We start from the raw sequence: 4739 nt of genomic DNA, 5'->3' as shown, positions 1-4739 counted from the left end.
ATGGATGAATGGCCCGGTCATTACTTTACTAACAGATGTGTACTTAGTTGACCTGTGGCCAGTGATAAGATTGTGCAYTTTCATTTCAGCTGACACCAGATGAGAGGTGTCACATTATGCAAACTACTGCAGTGGTAATCAAAGTGTGTTTAACCTGACACTCCATTAAGTTACAACCAGTTTTATTTGACAAATGAGACAGGTAAGGAGCAGAGCCTGGCAGCTCACCTGTGACCAAGGGCTCACTCCCAGGGGGCTCTGGGAGAGTGAGGAACRGGACTGAAGTCTGGGCAGAACCAGAGGCTGACACACACCTTCACACTGAACCACAGCCAAAGTAATTAGTGTCTTCTTACTTACTACGTGTAACAAAAAAACTTTGAGAAAGAACAGCCTGCAGCACTTCCTGCTGCCTTTTAGCTCCAAAATTTGTCAGTATCAAGACYTTAGCCAAAGGGCTGTCATCTCCAGCTTGGGTCTAGTCTGCCAAAAACTGGCCCACTTTTTACTTTCCCTACTGGAAAAGGAAGCTGCATGACATAACACTGAGCTCTGCCAGTAGTTCAGTGAGAACCACACTTTCAGTCATGACCAATTATATTTGTTTTCTTTACAACTGCAACCACAAAAAAGTTGATTTCATTCATAAAAGAAACTTACATGAGAACTTGGTGCTGTTTTCTATTCAGCAAAGTTAAATTCTTTCAGTGYYGGMYAGCTATCACACASACTARTAATTCACTGAATTACTGTAACTASTTTTGCTAMCYTGTAAAATGCCACCTGCAGTGGTATACCATTGTCTCATGGGGACTTTCTGGCTTTCCTCAGATCAGGCAAGAATGATCATTTTGTAACTTTTTTTATTTTTTAAACCAGAAGAATGAATTGTTGTTCATATCTAGAAAGGTCAACACAACAACAAGCTTGGCATGTGAGCTAACAACTGGATAGAAGGAAAAAAACAATAGAAAAAGAACTAAACTTCATGTGTCTTTGTAGTTCTTCAGAATACCAGCCAAGCTAACAAAGAATAGAAGTGCCCCTGTTAACTCTGAACTACATCTTCCAGAAAGGCCAGCTACCCTTCCTATACCCCCAAAGTTCTGGATGGACAGGAAGTGGGGATTTAAAGTACACAGAATAATCAGGGCCATAGTTGCTGAAATTTCAAGAGCTATTATAAAGGTAGGGAACAAAGCACCAGATACATACTGCAAATGGGACCAGACTTGCACATAAATTTGCAAAGTCCTGAATCAACAGCATTGTTTCCTGTGACAGTATTTTCCCCAACAGGTAGGTAAGAACAACTATGCCTTCACCAAAAGAGCAGTATCGGGAAATCTGAAGTACAGAAAACCAGTATCACTGTTTTTCCACMCAAAACACTTTCATATGCTTTTGAAAACAGCTGCTACATTGTTTTCTGTCCTGAATAATTAATAATCACCTGGTCCTGAATATATATTTTTCTACCTTGATCTTCTTAAAWCAGTATTATTTAAGGAAGAATTTCTTAAGCTCTCTCAAAAAGAACAGGGAAAAAAAGAGTCACAGAAAAGACATTAGTATGAGACTAACTTGAAAAACCACAGAAATTGAATTACACATAATAGTGCATTCTGTACAAAAATAGGAACAATCACCCAAGGTTTAAAGCTGCCACACACTTTATGTGATGCTCCAGCTGGTGCCTCTCAGAGAAACAACACTGTCAGTAGTCAAACACAAACAACAARCATCTCAAGACACAGCAGGAAGCTCCTGAGATGTGAGAATAGCTCTCTGGTCAAGTCTTAATTCAGAAGAGATCCATCTGCTGCAGAACTGAACTGCTCCATCACCTCTGAAATTAGGCTAGACATACCCTTAACCCCAAATAAAAGTCTATTGAAGAGACTGAAGGAGTCCCCAGACAGCTCCATCACAATATTGTATTATTTTTCTAAATACAAGGCTGGTTTTCCAGTTAGCTTGTTCAGTTACAGGACTGATGGGTTGGCACCCTGGACAAGACACAGTAGTGATTGGTGTGAATCACAATGACACCATACCCGAAGAGGCTGCTATGCCCTGCTGTGTCACAGCACTCCCCTAAACACTGGGTAATGCCTCAGGAGGAGATCTGAGCCCTTGCAACATCACCTTCACTGAGGCTCTGCAGGCAGCTGCAAGAAGAAAGAAAGGATTTGAAGTTACTCCCTCAGGTACTGGAGTGCCTCCAGCAATGGCATCTGCACAAATTTTCCCAAAATCACTGCTAGAGAGGAGCTACCAGAGAATACTGCTGAAGAGATGATGGTTTGCTGCCCTTTAACCAAGAAAAGGAAAMACATTCTAGACAAATTAGGATGAAATAAAGAAAATAAATTAAGGGGAAGACAAAACAAGAAAAAGCTGAAAAAGATCTTCCTCAGCATATAACCAACCAGTGAGTGCCACTGGACATGGTACAGGGGACAAAACAACTCCCAAGCTCCTGTAAGAAGATGCTGTCTGGAGATGGGTGGTCTGCAGATAGTATTTGGTGCAAGAACATATACAAAATACCAGTTGTTAAGTGCTGACACAATTCTGTTTCAGGCTCAAAAGTTTCCATTCATCTCTATCCTGGCAGCTTCTTTTCCAATTCACAGATTTTGCAGACCTAGTAGAATTTTATCAAGCATCCACTGTCTAAGAGCAGATTTCAGGGAAAAAGAGCAGAAACTTGTCAAGAGGGGAAAAAAATACCACTACTTCTGCTGAGAATACAGGCATGGAGCTACTCATGCATGTCCCAATGACATATTATCTGCTTTATGCCTTGAGTACCTTAGATAGTATATACAGCAACAGAGTACAGCATGGCTAGCACACAGGAACACAGTGTGCCTGACTTCTAGTTCAATAAAGTATTTCAGCATAATTTATCTAGTTTTATGTTTAGCCATCTATAACTACCTTKTGSGACACAGAWGTTAGGAAATGGTACATTTATCTGYTGTAGAGGRGCTCYAMCTCATTCATAAAACACATGGAAACCCATTTATAGCRCCTTCTGACACACTGAACTCAAAACTCATTCAATATCTGGATATTTCCAGGGCAGAGTTTCTAAAGTCACCAATTACTTGAGAATTCCTACAGCATACATCCATGACAGTTTTTCAACCAAATTATTTGAAAAGCAAGAATTTTTCAATCAAATGTGTTGCACAACCCAAGAATACACAGTTCACACAATTTCCCAGATGCCATAASTGCTTTTGAGGCTGCAGAAAGAGCTAAGAGGGAGACAAAAGCTGCAGGCAAACACTGCAGGAATTGCAGCAGCTTGGAAACTGCAGGACTTCAAGTTCAGCAACGTTTCAAATCGAGCAGGGAGAACATACCTGTGGATCACCGCTCATGTGGCAAAAGCTGGATAGCAGAACTGCACAAGTAAAAGGGATGGCATCACGAGGTGACAAGAAAAATCCCCCAAACAAAGCATGAACCTGGTACAGATCAAGTCTGTAGGTTTGCAGGCTGAGAAAGCCACAATGTGCACACATTTTTAAAAGCAACTTATTATGACACCATTGACTTGAGGTACAAGAATTATGATTCTCAACTAAACATACCTTATTCAGCTTCTGAAGTTTAAAATAATCTACGACATATAAAACTGAAGGAAACCAAACAAGTAGCAATAAGACTTCTATGATTACAATTATCTCAATCAGTATGTTGACTGTTAATTACCCGAAGGAGGTTATTAAAGTGCCAATTCAGCGTATCACAGAAGCAGAGCTAACTCCCTAATGAAAGCAAACTCCACCATGACTCTTTGTTCAACGCTCTATCAGAATTGCTACAGCTATATTCCATCAAGGACTTGCTCTAGTCTGGAAACCATTCAGTCACACTACGCAGCACAGCAACCACACTAACAAGGCATTCTGTGCAGGGGCTGGCTGTACATAAAGCTCCAGCAACTCTGCACAGCATTCCCAGAACCAGGAACATCCAGCAGAGCCGGTCTGGACCCAACCTCGCTTGTGAGGCCCAAGACTGTGGCCCTATCCAGCCCAAACATCCTCCAGGACCGCACAAGCTTCAGCACAAGCAGCTAAACCCACCCAAAGGCGACGCAGGTGTGCTAAATTGTGCCATGGGGAAGCCCGCACAGTCTGTGCCCGGCGCTGGGAGCKGCGGTCCCTCCCGCAGGCACCACCGAGCCCTGGGCACGTCCCGGGSCCGGCTCTGAATCCAGGTTCCCTCAGGCCGCTCCTCACTCCCTGAGCGAGCCCAGGGAGCCGGGCAGTGCTTCCCTGCCTTTCTCCCAGCTCTTCCGCGCACCAGCAGCGGCGAAGAGACCGGGACAGCCGGGCACACCGCGCCGGGCTCGGGGCCGGCGAGACAGAGTTCAGCCCCGCGCCTCCGGCCCTGTCCCGGCCCCTCGGGCCCACGCTCCGGCGGGGGCAGGAGCAGGAGCAGGAGMACACGCTGAGCACACGCGTCGGCCCCGCCGCCCGCGGCCCAGGAGCCCCGGCTCGACGGTCCCGGTTCAACGGTCCCAGCCCGAGCCGGGGAGCAGCACCGGGGGGTGCGGGGGTGTTCCGTGCCCAGAGCCCGAGCAGGCTCTTACCGAGAGGCGGCTCCGGAGCCGGGCCCAGGGCCCGCAGCGGACATGGCAGCGGTGCCCGCGCTCCCCGCCCGCCGCCGGAACAGAGAGCGCGGCGCCGGCAGTGGCGTCACTGCCCCGCCCGGCC

The 4739-nt window shown here is 45.9% G+C and overlaps 1 protein-coding gene across 3 annotated transcripts in view; it reads right to left on the bottom strand.

The window, feature by feature from the left end:
* Positions 1 to 4719, bottom strand: part of EYA3 (EYA transcriptional coactivator and phosphatase 3) — a 45721-nt gene extending 41002 nt beyond the window's left edge. Inside the window, exon 1 of one of the 3 annotated variants that reach the window (XM_057380293.1) lies at positions 4616 to 4719. The gene's annotated coding sequence lies outside the window, so the exon portion shown is untranslated. The remainder of the gene's footprint in view (positions 1 to 4615) is intronic. The other 2 variants (XM_057380295.1, XM_057380294.1) reach the window with 2 other exon arrangements.
* Between the last annotated feature and the right edge of the window lie 20 nt (positions 4720 to 4739).

Source organism: Malurus melanocephalus, unplaced genomic scaffold, assembly GCF_030028575.1.
Source record: "Malurus melanocephalus ecotype Western Australia unplaced genomic scaffold, MMel_1.1 scaffold_442, whole genome shotgun sequence".
In the NCBI taxonomy this organism is placed as follows: domain Eukaryota; kingdom Metazoa; phylum Chordata; class Aves; order Passeriformes; family Maluridae; genus Malurus; species Malurus melanocephalus.
Note: the sequence above shows the minus strand (reverse complement) of the source record. Positions and strands in the feature narration are given on the sequence as shown.